The sequence below is a fragment of the Melopsittacus undulatus genome, chromosome 6, assembly GCF_012275295.1.
Source record: "Melopsittacus undulatus isolate bMelUnd1 chromosome 6, bMelUnd1.mat.Z, whole genome shotgun sequence".
NCBI classification, from domain to species: Eukaryota; Metazoa; Chordata; class Aves; order Psittaciformes; family Psittaculidae; genus Melopsittacus; species Melopsittacus undulatus.
Genome location: NC_047532.1, coordinates 64,579,270 through 64,605,741, shown reverse-complemented (window position 1 = coordinate 64,605,741; position 26,472 = coordinate 64,579,270).

Sequence of the window (26,472 nt, the reverse complement as noted above, 5' to 3'; positions counted from 1 at the left end):
GGCTGGATGTGGCGATGTACTCCAGAGCTCCTGCCCTCGCCTGCCTTCCTCCAGAAGCCATGTGGGCTGAAGTGCTTGTGGGTGAGTTGATGGTTCTTGAAGAAGCACCATCCCTCGACTGGTCGCACACCTCGTCCCGGGAGTGCCAGTGGTGCCCCTCAGTAGCCTGCGCACAACACCAAGTTGAGTGGGAGTGTTGGTTTTTGTGCCGTAGGGCAGTCAGCTCTGCAGAGGATATGGACAGGCTGGATCAATGGGCCGTGGCCAGTGGTATGATGTTCAACAAGGCAAATCCTGGGTCCTGAATTTGGTTGGGAGCATCCTGGCCTTTATCAGCCACCGTGTTGGCCGCAGGACTAGAGCCGTGATTGCCCCCCTGGACTGGGCGCCCCTCTCCAGCCCTGTGTCTGGAGAAGAGAAGGCTCAAAAGGGACCTTATTGTTCTCTACAGCTACCTGAGGAGGAGGCTGGAGCCAGGAGGTGCCTGGTCTCCTCTCCCAAGGAGCAAGGACATAAACCAAGAGAAATGGCCCCAAGCTGCACAAGGGGATTTTTTGACTGGAGATTAGGAGATCCACTTCGGGTGTATTCAGGCAGTTGGGGGCAGTGCTGGAGTCGCCATTCCTGGAAATGTACACATGCTGTGTAGACGAGGCCCTCAGTGCCATGGGTCAGTGGTGGCCTTGGGCAGTGCTGGGGAACATTTGGCCTTGATGATCTGAAGGTCTTTTCCAACCTGGTTGACTCTATGACTGCCGGCAGCAGCCGCTGTGCCCAGTGGCCATTGACACAATGGCTACCAACAGCACAAGCCTCGCTGGTCCTGTGGAGATGCCCGTCACCAGTTGGGGACTCGGTGGAATCAGTCACGGGCATGGGCATCTCCATGGCAACTGCCAGGCTTTGTGTGTAGGGAGGGTTCGGCATGGCCAGAGGCCATTGTGATGGGGTGTGACACGTTGGTGACCGTGGGGGTACATAGGAGCGAGAGCCCTGGAGTACCTCAGTTCCAGAGGAGCGGCCTCCCTCAGGAGGCAGCAATCCCCTGGAAGCCCACGGCAGTTTCAGCGTCCAGACGTGGAAGATGCCCGTGGGTAAAGAGGCAAAACGCCCGTTCCCCACCCGCTGAGGCAGGCCAAGCAAGCAGAGAAGGCACCAGGTGAGGACCAGGCAGGAGGGAGAGGCCGGTGGTGGGCCGGCTGCTCGAGATTGCCTCGGTGACAGGGCCAGGCTTGCCCACAGTGCACCGGGCCCCTGTGCCAAGGCAGCCACCTCCATCACAACCTTTTCCTCCTCTCCTGCCTGAGGTGGCCTCACAGGCAGCCTGAGAGCGCCGCAGGGCAGCCGAGCCAGGCGTCGTCCCACCATGGGATCACGCTGCCACGGGTGCCCTACCTGGAGAGGTTTCAGCCTGTCGCCATCCAGCAGGTCACAGGTAGGAGCCGCAGGGAGATGGGGCCAAACGTCTTCCAACCCCCGGGAGATGCTGACGGGCGGGCAGGAGGGTGCAAGGAGGAGCAAGCTGAGCCCCGCATGCTGTGCCCCACAGCCTGCCCTGGCGTGCCGGGGTGCTCTGGGCAGTGGGCGTGGGCTGCGGCGGCCAGCCCTCTCCCCAGCCGGCTCTGAGCCCTGCCCTGGGGCTTGCAGGGGAGCACAACTGCCTGAGCTCAGCCAGCTGGGATGTGGGCACAAGGGCACTGTCACACAGCCTCTCTGCTCCGCTTCTTTGCAGATGGGCAGCCTGGGGGCACCGAGAGTGGTGCTGCCCAGCCCCAGCGGGTTGAGACAGGAGCAGAAGCTCCGTCTGCCACCATTGATCACAATGGCACCGCGGCCGCCCCCTCGCTCAGAGAGAGCAGTCGGCAGCTGCCGCAGGCTGTCATCTGTAACACCAGCAGCCTCTGCAGCTTCTGGCAGTGTGAGGAACTCGGCTGTGGCAGCACAAGCAGCAACCAACAGCAGCTTCTCAAAACTGCTGCCCAGCTCCACCGTGTGCCCAGTTACGGCAGCAGAGTGCACGGCCAGAGACCTGTCAGCCTGCCCTGCACAGGTCCAAAGCCTCTGCTCCCACAGCTGAGAGCTCAGGCAGCATGAGCACAGTGCTGCAGAGTGTGCAGCACCGGGAGCCAGCGACGTCACCAGCAGCCAGTGGCATGGCAGGAGCCAGCACAAAGCAGGGCTGCAGGACACAAGCAAGAACAGACACTGTCCTGTGCAGCCGCAGCAGCAAGGGCCCAGCCACTCAACCAATACTCAGAAGCACTAGGCGAGCAGCAGAGCACCTGACAGCAATTCCAGCAGAACGTATCACTAGGTGCATCAACACCAAGTTCCTCAGTGTGCACTACAGGCCTGTTGCACAGCGCTTGCCCTCTCCGCCCAGCAAGATCAAGCCTTCGGAGCAGCCAAAAGAGGATCTGCCTGGTCAGAGCTCCTGAGAAAGAGGAGCACCAGGCACGTCTCCACTCCCATGCCACCGGCGTGGGCTTCTAATAACGCTGTCCAGAAGGAAGCAGCACCACAGAGACAGAGACATGGGCCTGCCCTGCAGAACATCAAAGTCCCGGATGCACTTGTGCAGGTCACAACAACATTCGAAAGATGAAGCTGCTGCACCTGCCTGTGGCTATGGTCCAGAGAACCAACAAGAAGCAGGTGGAACAGCAAGAAATAAGCCAGAAACTGCATTGATGTAGATGGCAGAGTTGTCACATGGCAGCACTTAAGGAAAATGAGTTTCCTGTGGCTGCAGAGACTGGGGAGAGGCAGCTGGCGACCTGAGAGTGTGTTCTCCTGTCCTGGCCAACTGCCACAGACACCGAGCTGGCAGTGCCTCGCCTGGTCGAGCTGCTGAGGAGAGCAGCACCGTGCAACTCTCACTTTGGTGGAACAAGAGCAGAGGGAGGCACCGGCACCACCTTCCCATGGCTTTGATAAGAGGAGGGCAGAAGAAGAGGAGTGGAGAAAAGTCGTTGGCCCTGCTCAGCCCCACTGCCTTGGACTTAGTTTATGCCAGGAAACAGACAGGTGGCTCTGTGATGGACGTTGTGCAACAAGGCTGCGGCTGGCCATCCGGGCAAGAGCTGAGCAGGAAAAGGAGCAGGAGGATGGCCCAAAGCCACGTGGATGTGTCAGTGGCACCAGTGATGCAAGGTAACGCTTGAGGACATCGAGAGTCCCTATGGCTGTACAGCGTCAGACAGAGCCCAGCTCAGCCCCTTTCACCAAAGCTGCAGATGAGGCTGGAGAAGTCATGGTTTCTCTCCCATGCCTGGAAGATTATCAACAGGAGGGCCGGCAGAGCTGTTGTCTCCCCAGGCACAACATGAGGAGGAAGTTCTGGCTGCAGTGACGATGATCCCTGGGGCAGGAGTCTGGGGATATCTTACCTTGCACCTGGAGCAGATGATGAAGAGAAGCAGCAGCTTCACCTTTGAGTCAGGGCTCGCAGCCCCAGGTGAGTGACACCCCTGTGAACCGGCATTGGGGGAATCCCAAGGTGCTGGAGGCAACCCCAGATCCCAAAAGTGCGTGTTGTCAGGGCATTGCTCGTGTTCCCTGTGCCTTCCAGCTGACATTCCTCCTTCACCCTGCCTGTGTTCTTGCTCTCCCATCCGGCACCCCTCCTCTGGAGGAAAGGCACTGAAGGAGGCAGCCCGTGATGGACCTCCCCAGTGAGCAGCCACCAGCATCAACCCCAGAGCCCAGGTGACGGCCAATGCACCACCCAGGCCTGGCGCTGGACACAGGTCTGCAGGGGAGAAAGCAGCCCACGGCACAGCACCCACAACAGCTACCTTCAGCCCTGATAGAGACACATCTAGGGAGAGCTGTCATCTCCTGTGTTCTGCTGTATGTTTACAGGAGGAGCCAGCGGCCTTCCCTGAGGAGAACGATGAGGAGGCCAAGCAGGAATTGGAATGTGTTAGTGACAAAGAGCTGTCCCAAGGGGAAGCCTCACCATGTACAACATCTGCGTCAGCCCTCTGGTGCCAGAGCTCTTCCAGGACGCCCGAGAAGACATCCGTCTGGAATCCAGCATCCACAGCAATGTGGGCACAAATGCGACATCAGAGGCAACATGGAGACCTGCAGAGTGTGTCTCCTGTCCTGGCCCCTGCCACAGACACCGAACTGGCAGCTCCTCCTCTGGCTGGAGCTGCTGAGGGAGAGCACACCGTGCACGCTCTCACTTCTGCGGAACAAGAGCAGAGGGAGGCACCGGCATCACCTTCCCATGGCTTTGACAAGGAGGAGGCAGAAGAAGGAGGAGCGGAGAAAAGTCATTGGCCCTGCTCAGCCCCACTGCCTTGGAGTTGGTTATGCAGGAAACAGCCAGGTGCTTTGTGATGGACATTGTGCATAAGGCTGTGGCTGCCATCCAGGCAAGAGCTGAGCAGGAAAAGGAGCAGGAGGATGTGGCCCAAAGCCACGTGGATGTGTCAATGGCACCAGTGATGCCAGTAACACTGGAGAACATCGAGACTCCTATGGCTGTAGAGCCTCAGGCAGAGCCCAGCTCAGCCCTTTCGCCCCTGCAGCAGATGAGGCTGGAGAAGACATTGTGTCGCCCATGTCTGCCAACCAGAAAGTAGCCAGGAGAGCCATTATACCTCAGAGAGAAGACAAGCAGGAAGATGCAGCTGCATTGACAGAGATCCCTGGGGCAGACGGTCAGAAACCCCACCTTGCCGCAGGGGGAGATGCACAGACAACATCTGTAGCACAAGAGCAGGAGGAGGCAACGGCACCACCTTCCCATGGCTTTGATAAGGAGGAGGTAGAAGAGGAGGAGCGGAGAAAATCATTGGCCCTGCTCAGCCCCACTGCCTTGGAGTTGGTTATGCAGGAAACAGCCAGGTGCTTTGTGATGGACATTGTGCATAAGGCTGTGGCTGCCATCCGGGCAAGAGCCGAGCAGGAAAAAGGAGCAGGAGGATGTGGCCCAAAGCCACGTGGATGTTTCAATGGCACCAGTGATGCCAGTAACACTGGAGAACATCGAGACTCCTATGGCTGTAGAGCTTCAGGCAGAGCCCAGCTCAGCCCCTTTCGCCCCTGCAGCAGATGAGGCTGGAGAAGACATTGTGTCGCCCATGTCTGCCAACCAGAAAGTAGCCAGGAGAGCCATTATACCTCAGAGAGAAGACAAGCAGGAAGATGCAGCTACATTGACAGAGATCCCTGGGGCAAAACGGTCCAGAAACCCCACCTTGTCGAAGGGACAAATGCACAGACAACATCTGTAGCACAAGAGCAGGAGGAGGCAACGGCACCACCTTCCCATGGCTTTGATAAGGAGGAGGTAGAAGAGGAGGAGCGGAGAAAGTCATTGGCCCTGCTCAGCCCCCACTGCCTTGGAGTTGGTTATGCAGGAAACAGCCAGGTGCTTTGTGATGGACATTGTGCATAAGGCTGTGGCTGCCATCCGGGCAAGAGCCGAGCAGGAAAAGGAGCAGGAGGATGTGGCCCAAAGCCACGTGGATGTTTCAATGGCACCAGTGATGCCAGTAACACTGGAGAACATCGAGACTCCTATGGCTGTAGAGCCTCAGGCAGAGCCCAGCTCAGCCCCTTTCGCCCCTGCAGCAGATGAGGCTGGAGAAGACATTGTGTCGCCCATGTCTGCCAACCAAAAAGTAGCCAGGAGAGCCATTATACCTCAGAGAGAAGACAAGCAGGAAGATGCAGCTGCATTGACAGAGATCCCTGGGGCAGGCAGTCAGAAACCCCACCTTGTCGAAGGGACAAATGCACAGACAACATCTGTAGCACAAGAGCAGGAGGAGGCAACGGCACTACCTTCCCATGGCTTTGACAAGGAGGAGGTAGAAGAGGAGGAGCGGAGAAAGTCGTTGGCCCTGCTCAGCCCCACTGCCTTGGAGTTGGTTATGCAGGAAACAGCCAGGTGCTTTGTGATGGACATTGTGCATAAGGCTGTGGCTGCCATCCGGGCAAGAGCTGAGCAGGAAAAGGAGCAGGAGGATGTGGCCCAAAGCCACGTGGATGTGTCAATGGCACCAGTGATGCCAGTAACACTGGAGAACATCGAGACTCCTATGGCTGTAGAGCCTCAGGCAGAGCCCAGCTCAGCCCCTTTCGCCCCTGCAGCAGATGAGGCTGGAGAAGACATTGTGTCGCCCATGTCTGCCAACCAGAAAGTAGCCAGGAGAGCCATTATACCTCAGAGAGAAGACAAGCAGGAAGATGCAGCTGCATTGAAAGAGATCCCTGGGGCAGACAGTCAGAAACCCCACCTTGCCGCAGGGGGAGATGCACAGACAACATCTGTAGCACAAGATCAGGAGGAGGCACTGGCACCACCTTCCCATGGCTTTGACAAGGAGGAGGTAGAAGAGGAGGAGCGGAGAAAGTCATTGGCCCTGCTCAGCCCCACTGTCTTGGAGTTGGTCATGCAGGAAACAGCCAGGTTCTTTGTGATGGACATTGTGCATAAGGCTGTGGCTGCCATCCGGGCAAGAGCCGAGCAGGAAAAGGAGCAGGAGGATGTGGCCCAAAGCCATGTGGATGTGTCAATGGCACCGGTGATGCCAGTAACACTGGAGAACATTGAGACTCCTATGGCTGTAGAGCCTCAGGCAGAGCCCAGCTCAGCCCCTTTCGCCCCTGCAGCAGATGAGGCTGGAGAAGACATTGTGTCGCCCATGTCTGCCAACCAAAAAGTAGCCAGGAGAGCCATTATACCTCAGAGAGAAGACAAGCAGGAAGATGCAGCTGCATTGACAGAGATCCCTGGGGCAGACGGTCAGAAACCCCACCTTGTCGAAGGGACAGATGCACAGACAACATCTGTAGCACAAGAGCAGGAGGAGGCAACGGCACCACCTTCCCATGGCTTTGATAAGGAGGAGGTAGAAGAGGAGGAGCGGAGAAAGTCATTGGCCCTGCTCAGCCCCACTGCCCTTGGAGTTGGTTATGCAGGAAACAGCCAGGTGCTTTGTGATGGACATTGTGCATAAGGCTGTGGCTGCCATCCGGGCAAGAGCCGAGCAGGAAAAGGAGCAGGAGGATGTGGCCCAAAGCCACGTGGATGTGTCAATGGCACCAGTGATGCCAGTAACACTGGAGAACATCGAGACTCCTATGGCTGTAGAGCCTCAGGCAGAGCCCAGCTCAGCCCCTTTCGCCCCTGCAGCAGATGAGGCTGGAGAAGACATTGTGTCGCCCATGTCTGCCAACCAAAAAGTAGCCAGGAGAGCCATTATACCTCAGAGAGAAGACAAGCAGGAAGATGCAGCTGCATTGACAGAGATCCCTGGGGCAGACGGTCAGAAACCCCACCTTGTCGAAGGGACAGATGCACAGACAACATCTGTAGCACAAGAGCAGGAGGAGGCAACGGCACCACCTTCCCATGGCTTTGATAAGGAGGAGGTAGAAGAGGAGGAGCGGAGAAAGTCATTGGCCCTGCTCAGCCCCACTGCCTTGGAGTTGGTTATGCAGGAAACAGCCAGGTGCTTTGTGATGGACATTGTGCATAAGGCTGTGGCTGCCATCCGGGCAAGAGCCGAGCAGGAAAAGGAGCAGGAGGATGTGGCCCAAAGCCACGTGGATGTTTCAATGGCACCAGTGATGCCAGTAACACTGGAGAACATCGAGACTCCTATGGCTGTAGAGCCTCAGGCAGAGCCCAGCTCAGCCCCTTTCGCCCCTGCAGCAGATGAGGCTGGAGAAGACATTGTGTCGCCCATGTCTGCCAACCAGAAAGTAGCCAGGAGAGCCATTATACCTCAGAGAGAAGACAAGCAGGAAGATGCAGCTGCATTGACAGAGATCCCTGGGGCAGACGGTCAGAAACCCCACCTTGTCGAAGGGACAGATGCACAGACAACATCTGTAGCACAAGAGCAGGAGGAGGCAATGGCACCACCTTCCCATGGCTTTGATAAGGAGGAGGTAGAAGAGGAGGAGCGGAGAAAGTCATTGGCCCTGCTCAGCCCCACTGCCTTGGAGTTGGTTATGCAGGAAACAGCCAGGTGCTTTGTGATGGACATTGTGCATAAGGCTGTGGCTGCAATCCAGGCAAGAGCTGAGCAGGAAAAGGAGCAGGAGGATGTGGCCCAAAGTGAAACAGAGGCACGGAGAAAGTCATCTGCCCTACTCAGCCCTAAAGCCAGTAAGATGACACAACCCAAAAGACACAGGAATTTCGTGAGAGGCGTCCTGCACAAGCCTTTCCTGTTGTCTGCGAAATGGACGAGCATCCAACACCAGTACAGGCCCAGAGTGAGGCACCAACACAGACCAAGAGCCTGGGCACAGATAGACAGGGACCAGGACAGGCCTTTACACAAGGACTAGTACCACCACACGCCCAGAGACAGGCCCCACAAAGGGTCTCAGTTGTCGACAGAGCTCTGCAGGTTGTATTCAGGCGCAAAGTGAGGAAAGCACCTGAAGAGCATCAGGGAGAGGCCAGCAGAACCTTTGCCTCCCTGCGATTCTACAGGGATGAACAGGCAGTGCCTGCAGCAGCTCAGGACACCGAGGAGGAGCCAACTACATCATTTATTCCAGTGGCACCCAGGCCGCGCTGGTGGCACCGGTTGCGCCAGTCTGAGAATGCCAGGGCCTCCCCTACCTGGGAGACAATTGAAAGCCAACAGGGGAAAACCCCCAAGAAATGCAAAAGTGGCAGCTGCAGTCACGACGTAACCTGCCACCCGTTGATGCCCATTCCACCACCTATGCTTGGGGAACCGCCAACCCAAAAGAAGGATTGCATGACACCAGAGATAAACACGTCGAGAGCAACAACTATCCTTCTTCAGAAGGGCACTGAAGCCTCTGCGCAGGGCTTTCCACAGATCCTGCATCAGCCCGCAAGCGGAGGAATAATGCCCCACTGTCAGCTCCAGGCCCGAGGGAGCTGCGCTGAGAACGTCGTGCTGCAGCCTGCGCTCGCTGTGGACACTTCTCGGGCCAATAAACCAGATCCCTTTCTCCCCAGTTCTTGCCTCTGTCTGCTCCAGCTTTTCCCTTGTGTCAGTAGCAGAGAAAGCTGCGGAGCGACCTCTTTCCTTGCAGCACTTCCCAGCTGCTGAGCTTGCAGTCCTGCTGGCTCTTGGCAGCACATGTTGGCCAAGTAGGAAAAGCTCATCCCGATGGGATGAAACAGTGTGTGATGCAGTGGCTCCCACGTCAGCTGGCTTTTGAAGCCCAGTGCCTGCTGCAGCCCGGTGACTGGAATGACAGGGGTGTAGAAGGGTTGGGAGGAATAAGGAGCAAGGCTTAGAATTGCTAAGGCCAGAGATAAGGGACGAGAGACTGTGATTCTCCTGCTCCTCCTGCACACGCAAGCTCTGGAGCAATGCAGGGAGAAGCTGGCGATGTTTCCAGAAGCAGAACTGTAAATGGACAGCAGATGGGTGACTCCACGCAATCCCCCCGTCCCCATCCTACAGCTTCTGACCAACCGAGCAGGGGGGCTCTTGCAGCTGCCCTGAGCCATGGCCTCGTGTCCCCAGGGCTGCAGCAGAGGAACGACAGGGAGGTGGCCCTGAGGCTGCAGAGGTACTTGTGCAGGAATGTGCACACTGCTCTTGGCTTGTGTTTGGGATTGGAAAATCACTGTGCACTCCTGGCCACCCTGTGAGCAGCTGGCACACAAAGCTCCACAGTGCAACTCAGCCCACACGTCATTCTCATACCCATGGCAGCAGCGGTGCTTTCCAGGTTAGGAACATGGGGCAAGCAGCAGAGCACCTGCCAGCAATGCCGGCAGCGAGCATCAATTCCTGCATCAACAGCAAGTTCCTCAGTGTGCACTACAGGCCTCTTGCAGGCTGACTCCTTGTCCTGGGTTCAGCAGTAGCAGTCATTTTTTCTCTTTCTTGGTAGCTGGTGCAGTGCTGTGGTTTGACTTTCGGGCTGAGAACGGTTGCTGATAGCAAGTATGTTTTGAGTTACTGCTCAAATGTTTGGTTTGTCCAAGGCCTTTCCTGAGCTCATGCTCTGCCAGGGAGGAGGGGAGGCCAGGAGGAAGGAGAGACAGGACACCTGACCCAGGCTAGCCAAAGAGGTATTCCATACCATAGCACGTCATGCTCGGGGAGGCAACCGGGAGTAACCCGGAAGGGCTGGAGCTCTGGGGGGATGGAGGAGGTATCGGTTGGTGCTCGGTCGGGCAGGGTGGGATGAGTTATGGGTTGGTGGCTGGTGAGGTGTTGTATTCTCTTCACTTGTTATTGGCTTTATCATTATTGTTTGTAGTAGCAGTAGTGATTTGTGTTATACCTTAGTTATTAAACCGTTCTTATCTCAACCCATGGGGGCTACCTTCTTTGGATTCCCCTTTCTAACACTCCGGGAGTTGGGGGAGCAAGGGAGGGAGTGAGTTAACAAGCTGCGTGGCTGGTTTTAAACCACGACACTCCTGTGACACCAGCAGCCTCTGCTGTGCGCCCCTGCATGGAGGAACCTTGAGCTGCTCCCAGCCCATCACCCCTTTGCTCCATCACCTGCTCTCCATCAGAGCTGGCTTTTTAATTCGTGTGGTGCATTTTCTGCAGTGGGATGTGCTGGGGGAAGTGATGGTCCTGTCCCAGTTCCTCCTATTGCAAAAGTAGGCATCAGCTTGTGCTGTGGTTTTTGGGAGAGGGGAAACCTTGCCCGGAGAGGAATCATTCCACTTCCCAAAGAAGCCACACTCTGGTTTCCACTAACACTTTCCAGAGTGGCAGGAAGAAACCTGCCTCCAGGGTGCAGCAGATGCAGAGCATGAGCAGACCCACTCTGAAAAATGCTCCTTATTGGGTGGGTTGGTTGGAGCTCTCCAAAGGGCTCTGGAGGTTTCTGGGAAGTGAGTCTCAAAAACTTCTCGGGTTGTGCTCACTCTCTGTGACCACAACAAACTCAGGCTGAGAGTAAGGACAAGGGTGTGATACCCTAAGGATGGAAAACCACACTGTGGCTAGTTGGAAATCAGAGCTCTCAGTTGTCTTGTGCAGCCAGGTCACAGGTAACTTCTCCTGGAGATAAGCTGGCCAGGGTAGCTCCTGGAATTTGGAGTAGAGCACAAGCCCAGACCTTCGCAGCACTGCCAGTGCCAGCACTGCAGTGCTGGGAAGTCACCAATGGGGTCTGAGTGAATGGATCTGCACCCAGGCAATGCCTTGGATGGAGATGTCTCTTCTCCTTGCAGGTAGAGAGCTTGAAGAGCTGTCACCTTGCTGCCTTCTGCTGATGATGGGTGCTGCCTGCAGGGCGCCAGATGACCGATGCTGTCCAGCCTCTTCTGGGCTCACCTCTGAATTGCTCAAAGTCTAAACCCCACAAATAGTTTTGTGTAAAACCCCAGACTGGGCTGTTCCTCTGCTGTCCTGTCCTGCTCCTCCCCTGGCACCGAGCACCTCCCTGGCAGGGCTGGATGTGGCTGATGTACTCCAGAGCTCCTGACCTCGCCTGCCTTCCTCCAGAAGCCATGTGGGCTGAGTGCTTGTGGGTGAGTTGATGGTTCTGGAAGGAAGCACCATCCCCACTGGTCGCACACCTCGTCCCGGGAGTGCCAGTGTGTGCCCTCTCAGTAAGACTGCGCACAACACCAAGTTGAGTGGGAGTGTTGATGTGCCGTAGGGCAGGCAGCTCTGCAGAGGGATATGGACAGGCTGGATCAATGGGCCGTGGCCAGTGGTATGAGGTTCAACAAGGCAAAATCCTGGGTCCTGAATTTGGTTGGGAGCATCCTGGCCTGTATCAGCACCGGTGTGGCCAGCAGGACTAGAGCAGTGATTGCCCCCCTGGACTGGGCCGCCCCTCCAGCCCTGTGTCTGGAGAAGAGAAGGCTCAAAAGGGACCTTATTGTTCTCTACAGCTACCTGAGAGGAGGCTGGAGCCAGGAGGTGCCTGGTCTCCTCTCCCAAGGAGCAAGGACTAAACCAAGAAGAAATGGCCCCAAGCTGCACAAGGGGAGGTTTTGACTGGAGATTAGGAGATCACTTCAGGTGTAGTCAGGCATTGGGGGCAGTGCTGGAGTCGCCATTCCTGGAAATGTACACATGCTGTGTAGACGAGGCCCTCAGTGCCATGGGTCAGTGGTGGCCTTGGCAGTGCTGGGGAACATTTGGCCTTGATGATCTGAAAGGTCTTTTCCAACCTGGTTGACTCTATGACTGCCTGCAGCAGCCCTGCTGTGCCCAGTGGCCATTGACACAATGGCACCAACATCACAAAGCCTCGCTGGTCGCTGTGGAGATGCCCGTCACCAGTTGGGACTCGGTGGAATCAGTCACGGGCATGGGCATCTCCATGGCAACTGCCAGGGCTTTGTGGTGTAGGGAGGGTTCCGCATGGCCAGAGGCCATTGTGATGGGGGGTGACACGTTGGTGACCGTGGGGTACATAAGGAGCGAGAGCCCTGGAGTACCTCAGTCCAGAGGAGCGGCCTCCCTCAGGAGGCAGCAATCCCCTGGAAGCCCACGGCAGTTCAGCGTCCAGGACGTGGAAGATGCCCGTGGGTAAAGAGGCAAACGCCCGTTCCCAGCCCGCTGAGGGCAGGCCAAGCAAGCAGAGAAGGCACCAGGTGAGGACCAGGGCAGGAGGGAGAGGCCGGTGGTGGGCCGGGGCTGCTCGGAGTTGCCTCGGTGACAGGGCCAGGCTTGCCCACAGTGCACGGGCCCCTGTGCCAAGGCAGCCACCTCCATCACACACCTTTTCCTCCTCCTCCTGCCTGCAGGTGGCTCACAGGCAGCCTGACGAAGCGCCGCAGGGCAGCCCGAGCCAGGCGTCGTCCCACCATGGGATCACGCTGCCACGGGTGCCCTACCTGGAGAGGTTTCAGCCTGTCGCCATCCAGCAGGCACAGGTAGGGAGCCGCAGGGAGATGGGGCCAAACGTCTTCCAGACCCCGGGAGATGCTGACGGGCGGGCAGGAGGTGCAGGAGGGAGCAAGCTGAGCCCCGCATGCTGTGCCCCACAGCCTGCCCGGGCGTGCCGGGGGTGCTCTGGGCAGTGGGCGTGGGCTGCGGGCGGCCAGCCCTCTCCCCAGCCGGCTCTGAGCCCTGCCCTGGGGCTGGCAGGGGAGCACAACTGCCTGAGCTCAGCCAGCTGGGATGTGGGCACAAGGGACACTGTCACACAGCCTCTCTGCTCCGCTTCTTTTGCAGATGGGCAGCCTGGGGCACCGAGTGGTGCTGCCCAGCCCCAGCGGGTTGAGACAGGAGCAGAAGCTCCGTCTGCCACCATTGATCACAATGGCACCGCGGCCGCCCCCTCGCTCAGAGAGAGCAGTCGGCAGCTGCCGCAGGCTGTCATCTGTAACACCAGCAGCCTCTGCAGCTTCTGGCAGTGTGAGGAACTCGGCTGTTGGCAGCACAAGCAGCAACCAACAGCAGCTTCTCAAAACTGCTGCCCAGCTCCACCGTGTGCCCAGTTACGGCAGCAGAGGTGCACGGCCAGAGACCTGTCAGCCTGCCCTGCACAGGTCCAAAGCCTCTGCTCCCACAGCTGAGAGCTCAGGCAGCATGAGCACAGTGCTGCAGAGGTGCAGCACCGGGAGCCAGCGACGTCACCAGCAGCCAGTGGCATGGCAGGAGCCAGCACAAAGCAGGGCTGCAGGGACACAAGCAAGAACAGACACTGTCCGTGCAGCCAGCAGCAGCAAGGGCCCAGCCACTCAACCCATACTCAGAAGCACTAGGCGAGCAGCAGAGCACCTGACAGCAATTCCAGCAGAACGTATCACTAGGTGCATCAACACCAAGTTCCTCAGTGTGCACTACAGGCCTGTTGCACAGCGCTTGCCCTCTCCGCCCAGCAAGATCAAGCCTTCGGAGCAGCCAAAGAGGATCTGCCTGGTCAGAGCTCCTGAGAAAGAGGAGCACCAGGCACGTCTCACTCCCATGCCACCGGCGTGGGCTTCTAATAACGCTGTCCAGAAGGAAGCAGCACCACAGAGACAGAGACATGGGCCTGCCCTGCAGAACATCAAAGTCCCGGATGCACTTGTGCAGGTCACAACAACATTCGAAAAGATGAAGCTGCTGCACCTGCCTGTGGCTATGGTCCAGAGAACCAACAAGAAGCAGGTGGAACAGCAAGAGATAAGCCAGAAACTGCATGTGGAGATGGCAGAACTGTCACATGCAGCATTTAAGGACAATGAGTTTCCTGTGGCTGCAGAGACTTGGGGAGAGGCAGCTGGAGACCTGCAGAGTGTGTCTCCTGTCCTGGCCACTGCCACAGACACCGAGCTGGCAGTGCCTCGCCTGGTCGGAGCTGCTGAGGGAGAGCAGCACCGTGCAACTCTCACTTTGGTGGAACAAGAGCAGAGGGAGGCACCGGCACCACCTTCCCATGGCTTTGATAAGGAGGAGGCAGAAGAAGAGGAGTGGAGAAAGTCGTTGGCCCTGCTCAGCCCCACTGCCTTGGACTTAGTTATGCAGGAAACAGACAGGTGCTCTGTGATGGACGTTGTGCACAAGGCTGCGGCTGCCATCCGGGCAAGAGCTGAGCAGGAAAAGGAGCAGGAGGATGTGGCCCAAAGCCACGTGGATGTGTCAGTGGCACCAGTGATGCAAGTAACGCTTGAGGACATCGAGAGTCCTATGGCTGTACAGCGTCAGACAGAGCCCAGCTCAGCCCCTTTCACCAAAGCTGCAGATGAGGCTGGAGAAGTCATGGTTTCTCCCATGCCTGGAGATTATCAACAGGAGGCCGGCAGAGCTGTTGTCTCCCCAGCACAACATGAGGAGGAAGTTCTGGCTGCAGTGACGATGATCCCTGGGGCAGAGTCTGGGATATCTTACCTTGCACCTGGAGCAGATGATGAAGGAGAAGCAGCAGCTTCACCTTTGAGTCAGGGCTCGCAGCCCCAGGTGAGTGACACCCCTGTGACCGGCATTGGGGATCCCAAGGTGCTGGAGGCAACCCCAGATCCCAAAGTGCGTGTGTCAGGGGCATTGCTCGTGTTCCCTGTGCCTTCCAGCTGACATTCCCTCCTTCCCCTGCCTGTGTTCTTGCTCTCCCATCCGGCACCCCTCCTCTGGAGGAAAGGCACTGAAGGAGAGCAGCCCGTGAGGGACCTCCCCAGTGAGCAGCCACCAGCAGCAACCCCAGAGCCCAGGTGACGGCCAATGCACCACCCAGGCCTGGCGCTGGACACAGGTCTGCAGGGGAGAAAGCAGCCCACGGCACAGCACCCACACAGCTACCTGCAGCCCTGAGAGAGACACATCTAGGGAGAGCTGTCATCTCCTGATGTTCTGCTGTATGTTTACAGGAGGAGCCAGCGGCCTTCCCTGAGGAGAACGATGAGGAGGCCAAGCAGGAATTGGAATGTGTTAGTGACAAAGAGCTGTCCCAAGGGGAAGCCCTCACCATGTACAACATCTGCGTCAGCCCTCTGGTGCCAGAGCTCTTCCAGGACGCCCGAGAAGACATCCGTCTGGAATCCAGCATCCACAGCAATGTGGGCACAAATGCGACATCAGAGGCAACTGGAGACCTGCAGAGTGTGTCTCCTGTCCTGGCCCCTGCCACAGACACCGAACTGGCAGCTCCTCCTCTGGCTGGAGCTGCTGAGGGAGAGCAGCACCGTGCACCTCTCACTTCTGCGGAACAAGAGCAGAGGGAGGCACCGGCATCACCTTCCCATGGCTTTGACAAGGAGGAGGCAGAAGAAGAGGAGCGGAGAAAGTCATTGGCCCTGCTCAGCCCCACTGCCTTGGAGTTGGTTATGCAGGAAACAGCCAGGTGCTTTGTGATGGACATTGTGCATAAGGCTGTGGCTGCCATCCAGGCAAGAGCTGAGCAGGAAAAGGAGCAGGAGGATGTGGCCCAAAGCCACGTGGATGTGTCAATGGCACCAGTGATGCCAGTAACACTGGAGAACATCGAGACTCCTATGGCTGTAGAGCCTCAGGCAGAGCCCAGCTCAGCCCCTTTCGCCCCTGCAGCAGATGAGGCTGGAGAAGACATTGTGTCGCCCATGTCTGCCAACCAGAAAGTAGTCAGGAGAGCCATTATACCTCAGAGAGAAGACAAGCAGGAAGATGCAGCTGCATTGACAGAGATCCCTGGGGCAGACGGTCAGAAACCCCACCTTGTCGAAGGGACAGATGCACAGACAACATCTGTAGCACAAGAGCAGGAGGAGGCAACGGCACCACCTTCCCATGGCTTTGATAAGGAGGAGGTAGAAGAGGAGGAGCGGAGAAAATCATTGGCCCTGCTCAGCCCCACTGCCTTGGAGTTGGTTATGCAGGAAACAGCCAGGTGCTTTGTGATGGACATTGTGCATAAGGCTGTGGCTGCCATCCGGGCAAGAGCCGAGCAGGAAAAGGAGCAGGAGGATGTGGCCCAAAGCCACGTGGATGTTTCAATGGCACCAGTGATGCCAGTAACACTGGAGAACATCGAGACTCCTATGGCTGTAGAGCTTCAGGCAGAGCCCAGCTCAGCCCCTTTCGCCCCTGCAGCAGATGAGGCTGGAGAAGACATTGTGTCGCCCATGTCTGCCAACCAGAAAGTAGCCAGGAGAGCCATTATACCTCAGAGAGAAGACAAGCAGGAAGATGCAGCTACATTGACAGAGATCCCTGGGGCAAACGGTCAGAAACCCCACCTTGTCGAAGGGACAGATGCACAGACAACATCTGTAGCACAAGAGCAGGAGGAGGCAACGGCACCACCTTCCCATGGCTTTGATAAGGAGGAGGTAGAAGAGGAGGAGCGGAGAAAGTCATTGGCCCTGCTCAGCCCCACTGCCTTGGAGTTGGTTATGCAGGAAACAGCCAGGTGCTTTGTGATGGACATTGTGCATAAGGCTGTGGCTGCCATCGGGGCAAGAGCCGAGCAGGAAAAGGAGCAGGAGGATGTGGCCCAAAGCCACGTGGAGGTTTCAATGGCACCAGTGATGCCAGTAACACTGGAGAACATCGAGACTCCTATGGCTGTAGAGCCTCAGGCAGAGCCCAGCTCAGCCCCTTTCGCCCCTGCAGCAGATGAGGCTGGAGAAGACATTGTGTCGCCCATGTCTGCCAACCAAAAAGTAGCCAGGAGAGCCATTATACCTCAGAGAGAAGACAAGCAGGAAGATGCAGCTGCATTGACAGAGATCCCTGGGGCAGGCAGTCAGAAACCCCACCTTGTCGAAGGGACAAATGCACAGACAACATCTGTAGCACAAGAGCAGGAGGAGGCAACGGCACTACCTTCCCATGGCTTTGACAAGGAGGAGGTAGAAGAAGAGGAGCGGAGAAAGTCGTTGGCCCTGCTCAGCCCCACTGCCTTGGAGTTGGTTATGCAGGAAACAGCCAGGTGCTTTGTGATGGACATTGTGCATAAGGCTGTGGCTGCCATCCGGGCAAGAGCTGAGCAGGAAAAGGAGCAGGAGGATGTGGCCCAAAGCCACGTGGATGTGTCAATGGCACCAGTGATGCCAGTAACACTGGAGAACATCGAGACTCCTATGGCTGTAGAGCCTCAGGCAGAGCCCAGCTCAGCCCCTTTCGCCCCTGCAGCAGATGAGGCTGGAGAAGACATTGTGTCGCCCATGTCTGCCAACCAAAAAGTAGCCAGGAGAGCCATTATACCTCAGAGAGAAGACAAGCAGGAAGATGCAGCTGCATTGAAAGAGATCCCTGGGGCAGACAGTCAGAAACCCCACCTTGCCGCAGGGGGAGATGCACAGACAACATCTGTAGCACAAGATCAGGAGGAGGCACTGGCACCACCTTCCCATGGCTTTGACAAGGAGGAGGTAGAAGAGGAGGAGCGGAGAAAGTCATTGGCCCTGCTCAGCCCCACTGTCTTGGAGTTGGTCATGCAGGAAACAGCCAGGTTCTTTGTGATGGACATTGTGCATAAGGCTGTGGCTGCCATCCGGGCAAGAGCCGAGCAGGAAAAGGAGCAGGAGGATGTGGCCCAAAGCCATGTGGATGTGTCAATGGCACCGGTGATGCCAGTAACACTGGAGAACATCGAGACTCCTATGGCTGTAGAGCCTCAGGCAGAGCCCAGCTCAGCCCCTTTCGCCCCTGCAGCAGATGAGGCTGGAGAAGACATTGTGTCGCCCATGTCTGCCAACCAAAAAGTAGCCAGGAGAGCCATTATACCTCAGAGAGAAGACAAGCAGGAAGATGCAGCTGCATTGACAGAGATCCCTGGGGCAGACGGTCAGAAACCCCACCTTGTCGAAGGGACAGATGCACAGACAACATCTGTAGCACAAGAGCAGGAGGAGGCAACGGCACCACCTTCCCATGGCTTTGATAAGGAGGAGGTAGAAGAGGAGGAGCGGAGAAAGTCATTGGCCCTGCTCAGCCCCACTGCCTTGGAGTTGGTTATGCAGGAAACAGCCAGGTGCTTTGTGATGGACATTGTGCATAAGGCTGTGGCTGCAATCCAGGCAAGAGCTGAGCAGGAAAAGGAGCAGGAGGATGTGGCCCAAAGTGAAACAGAGGCACGGAGAAAGTCATCTGCCCTGCTCAGCCCTAAAGCCAGTAAGATGACACAACCCAAAAGACACAGGAATTTCGTGAGAGGCGTCCTGCACAAGCCTTTTCCTGTTGTCTGCGAAATGGACGAGCATCCAACACCAGTACAGGCCCAGAGTGAGGCACCAACACAGACCAAGAGCCTGGGCACAGATAGACAGGGACCAGGACAGGCCTTTACACAAGGACTAGTACCACCACACGCCCAGAGACAGGCCCCACAAAGGGTCTCAGTTGTCGACAGAGCTCTGCAGGTTGTATTCAGGCGCAAAGTGAGGAAAGCACCTGAAGAGCATCAGGGAGAGGCCAGCAGAACCTTTGCCTCCCTGCGATTCTACAGGGATGAACAGGCAGTGCCTGCAGCAGCTCAGGACACCGAGGAGGAGCCAACTACATCATTTATTCCAGTGGCACCCAGGCCGCGCTGGTGGCACCGGTTGCGCCAGTCTGAGAATGCCAGGGCCTCCCCTACCTGGGAGACAATTGAAAGCCAACAGGGGAAAACCCCCAAGAAAATGCAAAAGTGGCAGCTGCAGTCACGACGTAACCTGCCACCCGTTGATGCCCATTCCACCACCTATGCTTGGGGAACCGCCAACCCAAAAGAAGGATTGCATGACACCAGAGATAAACACGTCCGAGAGCAACAACTATCCTTCTTCAGAAGGGCACTGAAGCCTCTGCGCAGGGCTTTCCACAGATCCTGCATCAGCCCGCAAGCGGAGGAATAATGCCCCACTGTCAGCTCCAGGCCCGAGGGAGCTGCGCTGAGAACGTCGTGCTGCAGCCTGCGCTCGCTGTGGACACTTCTCGGGCCAATAAACCAGATCCCTTTCTCCCCAGTTCTTGCCTCTGTCTGCTCCAGCTTTTCCCTTGTGTCAGTAGCAGAGAAAGCTGCGGAGCGACCTCTTTCCTTGCAGCACTTCCCAGCTGCTGAGCTTGCAGTCCTGCTGGCTCTTGGCAGCACATGTTGGCCAAGTAGGAAAAGCTCATCCCGATGGGATGAAACAGTGTGTGATGCAGTGGCTCCCACGTCAGCTGGCTTTTGAAGCCCAGTGCCTGCTGCAGCCCGGTGACTGGAATGACAGGGGTGTAGAAGGGTTGGGAGGAATAAGGAGCAAGGCTTAGAATTGCTAAGGCCAGAGATAAGGGACGAGAGACTGTGATTCTCCTGCTCCTCCTGCACACGCAAGCTCTGGAGCAATGCAGGGAGAAGCTGGCGATGTTTCCAGAAGCAGAACTGTAAATGGACAGCAGATGGGTGACTCCACGCAATCCCCCCGTCCCCATCCTACAGCTTCTGACCAACCGAACAGGGGGGCTCTTGCAGCTGCCCTGAGCCATGGCCTCGTGTCCCCAGGGCTGCAGCAGAGGAACGACAGGGAGGTGGCCCTGAGGCTGCAGAGGTACTTGTGCAGGAATGTGCACACTGCTCTTGGCTTGTGTTTGGGATTGGAAAATCACTGTGCACTCCTGGCCACCCTGTGAGCAGCTGGCACACAAAGCTCCACAGTGCAACTCAGCCCACACGTCATTCTCATACCCATGGCAGCAGCGGTGCTTTCCAGGTTAGGAACATGGGGCAAGCAGCAGAGCACCTGCCAGCAATGCCGGCAGCGAGCATCAATTCCTGCATCAACAGCAAGTTCCTCAGTGTGCACTACAGGCCTCTTGCAGGCTGACTCCTTGTCCTGGGTTCAGCAGTAGCAGTCATTTTTTCTCTTTCTTGGTAGCTGGTGCAGTGCTGTGGTTTGACTTTCGGGCTGAGAACGGTTGCTGATAGCAAGTATGTTTTGAGTTACTGCTCAAATGTTTGGTTTGTCCAAGGCCTTTCCTGAGCTCATGCTCTGCCAGGGAGGAGGGGAGGCCAGGAGGAAGGAGAGACAGGACACCTGACCCAGGCTAGCCAAAGAGGTATTCCATACCATAGCACGTCATGCTCGGGGAGGCAACCGGGAGTAACCCGGAAGGGCTGGAGCTCTGGGGGGATGGAGGAGGTATCGGTTGGTGCTCGGTCGGGCAGGGTGGGATGAGTTATGGGTTGGTGGCTGGTGAGGTGTTGTATTCTCTTCACTTGTTATTGGCTTTATCATTATTGTTTGTAGTAGCAGTAGTGATTTGTGTTATACCTTAGTTATTAAACCGTTCTTATCTCAACCCATGGGGGCTACCTTCTTTGGATTCCCCTTTCTAACACTCCGGGAGTTGGGGGAGCAAGGGAGGGAGTGAGTTAACAAGCTGCGTGGCTGGTTTTAAACCACGACACTCCTGTGACACCAGCAGCCTCTGCTGTGCGCCCCTGCATGGAGGAACCTTGAGCTGCTCCCAGCCCATCACCCCTTTGCTCCATCACCTGCTCTCCATCAGAGCTGGCTTTTTAATTCGTGTTGTGCATTTTCTGCAGTGGGATGTGCTGGGGGAAGTGATGGTCCTGTCCCAGTTCCTCCTATTGCAAAAGTAGGCATCAGCTTGTGCTGTGGTTTTTGGGAGAGGGGAACCTTGCCCGGAGAGGAATCATTCCACTTCCCAAAGAAGCCACACTCTGGTTTCCACTAACACTTTCCAGAGTGGCAGGAAGAAACCTGCCTCCAGGGTGCAGCAGATGCAGAGCATGAGCAGACCCACTCTGAAAAATGCTCCTTATTGGGTGGGTTGGTTGGAGCTCTCCAAAGGGCTCTGGAGGTTTCTGGGAAGTGAGTCTCAAAAACTTCTCGGGTTGTGCTCACTCTCTGTGACCACAACAAACTCAGGCTGAGAGTAAGGACAAGGGTGTGATACCCTAAGGATGGAAAACCACACTGTGGCTAGTTGGAAATCAGAGCTCTCAGTTGTCTTGTGCAGCCAGGTCACAGGTAACTTCTCCTGGAGATAAGCTGGCCAGGGTAGCTCCTGGAATTTGGAGTAGAGCACAAGCCCAGACCTTCGCAGCACTGCCAGTGCCAGCACTGCAGTGCTGGGAAGTCACCAATGGGGTCTGAGTGAATGGATCTGCACCCAGGCAATGCCTTGGATGGAGATGTCTCTTCTCCTTGCAGGTAGAGAGCTTGAAGAGCTGTCACCTTGCTGCCTTCTGCTGATGGTGGGTGCTGCCTGCAGGGCGCCAGATGACCGATGCTGTCCAGCCTCTTCTGGGCTCACCTCTGAATTGCTCAAAGTCTAAACCCCACAAATAGTTTTGTGTAAAACCCCAGACTGGGCTGTTCCTCTGCTGTCCTGTCCTGCTCCTCCCCTGGCACCGAGCACCTCCCTGGCAGGGCTGGATGTGGCTGATGTACTCCAGAGCTCCTGACCTTGCCTGCCTTCCTCCAGAAGCCATGTGGGCTGAGTGATTGTGGGTGAGTTGATGGTTCTGGAAGGAAGCACCATCCCCACTGGTCGCACACCTCGTCCCGGGAGTGCCAGTGTGTGCCCTCTCAGTAAGACTGCGCACAACACCAAGTTGAGTGGGAGTGTTGATGTGCCGTAGGGCAGGCAGCTCTGCAGAGGGATATGGACAGGCTGGATCAATGGGCCGTGGCCAGTGGTATGAGGTTCAACAAGGCAAAATCCTGGGTCCTGAATTTGGTTGGGAGCATCCTGGCCTGTATCAGCACCGGTGTGGCCAGCAGGACTAGAGCAGTGATTGCCCCCCTGGACTGGGCCGCCCCTCCAGCCCTGTGTCTGGAGAAGAGAAGGCTCAAAAGGGACCTTATTGTTCTCTACAGCTACCTGAGAGGAGGCTGGAGCCAGGAGGTGCCTGGTCTCCTCTCCCAAGGAGCAAGGACTAAACCAAGAAGAAATGGCCCCAAGCTGCACAAGGGGAGGTTTTGACTGGAGATTAGGAGATCACTTCAGGTGTAGTCAGGCATTGGGGGCAGTGCTGGAGTCGCCATTCCTGGAAATGTTCACATGCTGTGTAGACGAGGCCCTCAGTGCCATGGGTCAGTGGTGGCCTTGGCAGTGCTGGGGAACATTTGGCCTTGATGATCTGAAAGGTCTTTTCCAACCTGGTTGACTCTATGACTGCCTGCAGCAGCCCTGCTGTGCCCAGTGGCCATTGACACAATGGCACCAACATCACAAAGCCTCGCTGGTCGCTGTGGAGATGCCCGTCACCAGTTGGGACTCGGTGGAATCAGTCACGGGCATGGGCATCTCCATGGCAACTGCCAGGGCTTTGTGGTGTAGGGAGGGTTCCGCATGGCCAGAGGCCATTGTGATGGGGGGTGACACGTTGGTGACCGTGGGGTACATAAGGAGCGAGAGCCCTGGAGTACCTCAGTCCAGAGGAGCGGCCTCCCTCAGGAGGCAGCAATCCCCTGGAAGCCCACGGCAGTTCAGCGTCCAGGACGTGGAAGATGCCCGTGGGTAAAGAGGCAAACGCCCGTTCCCAGCCCGCTGAGGGCAGGCCAAGCAAGCAGAGAAGGCACCAGGTGAGGACCAGGGCAGGAGGGAGAGGCCGGTGGTGGGCCGGGGCTGCTCGGAGTTGCCTCGGTGACAGGGCCAGGCTTGCCCACAGTGCACGGGCCCCTGTGCCAAGGCAGCCACCTCCATCACACACCTTTTCCTCCTCCTCCTGCCTGCAGGTGGCTCACAGGCAGCCTGACGAAGCGCCGCAGGGCAGCCCGAGCCAGGCGTCGTCCCACCATGGGATCACGCTGCCACGGGTGCCCTACCTGGAGAGGTTTCAGCCTGTCGCCATCCAGCAGGCACAGGTAGGGAGCCGCAGGGAGATGGGGCCAAACGTCTTCCAGACCCCGGGAGATGCTGACGGGCGGGCAGGAGGTGCAGGAGGGAGCAAGCTGAGCCCCGCATGCTGTGCCCCACAGCCTGCCCGGGCGTGCCGGGGGTGCTCTGGGCAGTGGGCGTGGGCTGCGGGCGGCCAGCCCTCTCCCCAGCCGGCTCTGAGCCCTGCCCTGGGGCTGGCAGGGGAGCACAACTGCCTGAGCTCAGCCAGCTGGGATGTGGGCACAAGGGACACTGTCACACAGCCTCTCTGCTCCGCTTCTTTTGCAGATGGGCAGCCTGGGGCACCGAGTGGTGCTGCCCAGCCCCAGCGGGTTGAGACAGGAGCAGAAGCTCCGTCTGCCACCATTGATCACAATGGCACCGCGGCCGCCCCCTCGCTCAGAGAGAGCAGTCGGCAGCTGCCGCAGGCTGTCATCTGTAACACCAGCAGCCTCTGCAGCTTCTGGCAGTGTGAGGAACTCGGCTGTTGGCAGCACAAGCAGCAACCAACAGCAGCTTCTCAAAACTGCTGCCCAGCTCCACCGTGTGCCCAGTTACGGCAGCAGAGGTGCACGGCCAGAGACCTGTCAGCCTGCCCTGCACAGGTCCAAAGCCTCTGCTCCCACAGCTGAGAGCTCAGGCAGCATGAGCACAGTGCTGCAGAGGTGCAGCACCGGGAGCCAGCGACGTCACCAGCAGCCAGTGGCATGGCAGGAGCCAGCACAAAGCAGGGCTGCAGGGACACAAGCAAGAACAGACACTGTCCGTGCAGCCAGCAGCAGCAAGGGCCCAGCCACTCAACCCATACTCAGAAGCACTAGGCGAGCAGCAGAGCACCTGACAGCAATTCCAGCAGAACGTATCACTAGGTGCATCAACACCAAGTTCCTCAGTGTGCACTACAGGCCTGTTGCACAGCGCTTGCCCTCTCCGCCCAGCAAGATCAAGCCTTCGGAGCAGCCAAAGAGGATCTGCCTGGTCAGAGCTCCTGAGAAAGAGGAGCACCAGGCACGTCTCACTCCCATGCCACCGGCGTGGGCTTCTAATAACGCTGTCCAGAAGGAAGCAGCACCACAGAGACAGAGACATGGGCCTGCCCTGCAGAACATCAAAGTCCCGGATGCACTTGTGCAGGTCACAACAACATTCGAAAAGATGAAGCTGCTGCACCTGCCTGTGGCTATGGTCCAGAGAACCAACAAGAAGCAGGTGGAACAGCAAGAGATAAGCCAGAAACTGCATGTGGAGATGGCAGAACTGTCACATGCAGCATTTAAGGACAATGAGTTTCCTGTGGCTGCAGAGACTTGGGGAGAGGCAGCTGGAGACCTGCAGAGTGTGTCTCCTGTCCTGGCCACTGCCACAGACACCGAGCTGGCAGTGCCTCGCCTGGTCGGAGCTGCTGAGGGAGAGCAGCACCGTGCAACTCTCACTTTGGTGGAACAAGAGCAGAGGGAGGCACCGGCACCACCTTCCCATGGCTTTGATAAGGAGGAGGCAGAAGAAGAGGAGTGGAGAAAGTCGTTGGCCCTGCTCAGCCCCACTGCCTTGGACTTAGTTATGCAGGAAACAGACAGGTGCTCTGTGATGGACGTTGTGCACAAGGCTGCGGCTGCCATCCGGGCAAGAGCTGAGCAGGAAAAGGAGCAGGAGGATGTGGCCCAAAGCCACGTGGATGTGTCAGTGGCACCAGTGATGCAAGTAACGCTTGAGGACATCGAGAGTCCTATGGCTGTACAGCGTCAGACAGAGCCCAGCTCAGCCCCTTTCACCAAAGCTGCAGATGAGGCTGGAGAAGTCATGGTTTCTCCCATGCCTGGAGATTATCAACAGGAGGCCGGCAGAGCTGTTGTCTCCCCAGCACAACATGAGGAGGAAGTTCTGGCTGCAGTGACGATGATCCCTGGGGCAGAGTCTGGGATATCTTACCTTGCACCTGGAGCAGATGATGAAGGAGAAGCAGCAGCTTCACCTTTGAGTCAGGGCTCGCAGCCCCAGGTGAGTGACACCCCTGTGACCGGCATTGGGGATCCCAAGGTGCTGGAGGCAACCCCAGATCCCAAAGTGCGTGTGTCAGGGGCATTGCTCGTGTTCCCTGTGCCTTCCAGCTGACATTCCCTCCTTCCCCTGCCTGTGTTCTTGCTCTCCCATCCGGCACCCCTCCTCTGGAGGAAAGGCACTGAAGGAGAGCAGCCCGTGAGGGACCTCCCCAGTGAGCAGCCACCAGCAGCAACCCCAGAGCCCAGGTGACGGCCAATGCACCACCCAGGCCTGGCGCTGGACACAGGTCTGCAGGGGAGAAAGCAGCCCACGGCACAGCACCCACACAGCTACCTGCAGCCCTGAGAGAGACACATCTAGGGAGAGCTGTCATCTCCTGACGTTCTGCTGTATGTTTACAGGAGGAGCCAGCGGCCTTCCCTGAGGAGAACGATGAGGAGGCCAAGCAGGAATTGGAATGTGTTAGTGACAAAGAGCTGTCCCAAGGGGAAGCCCTCACCATGTACAACATCTGCGTCAGCCCTCTGGTGCCAGAGCTCTTCCAGGACGCCCGAGAAGACATCCGTCTGGAATCCAGCATCCACAGCAATGTGGGCACAAATGCGACATCAGAGGCAACTGGAGACCTGCAGAGTGTGTCTCCTGTCCTGGCCCCTGCCACAGACACCGAACTGGCAGCTCCTCCTCTGGCTGGAGCTGCTGAGGGAGAGCAGCACCGTGCACCTCTCACTTCTGTGGAACAAGAGCAGAGGGAGGCACCGGCATCACCTTCCCATGGCTTTGACAAGGAGGAGGCAGAAGAAGAGGAGCGGAGAAAGTCATTGGCCCTGCTCAGCCCCACTGCCTTGGAGTTGGTTATGCAGGAAACAGCCAGGTGCTTTGTGATGGACATTGTGCATAAGGCTGTGGCTGCCATCCAGGCAAGAGCTGAGCAGGAAAAGGAGCAGGAGGATGTGGCCCAAAGCCACGTGGATGTTTCAATGGCACCAGTGATGCCAGTAACACTGGAGAACATCGAGACTCCTATGGCTGTAGAGCCTCAGGCAGAGCCCAGCTCAGCCCCTTTCGCCCCTGCAGCAGATGAGGCTGGAGAAGACATTGTGTCGCCCATGTCTGCCAACCAGAAAGTAGTCAGGAGAGCCATTATAACTCAGAGAGAAGACAAGCAGGAAGATGCAGCTACATTGACAGAGATCCCTGGGGCAAACGGTCAGAAACCCCACCTTGTCGAAGGGACAGATGCACAGACAACATCTGTAGCACAAGAGCAGGAGGAGGCAACGGCACCACCTTCCCATGGCTTTGATAA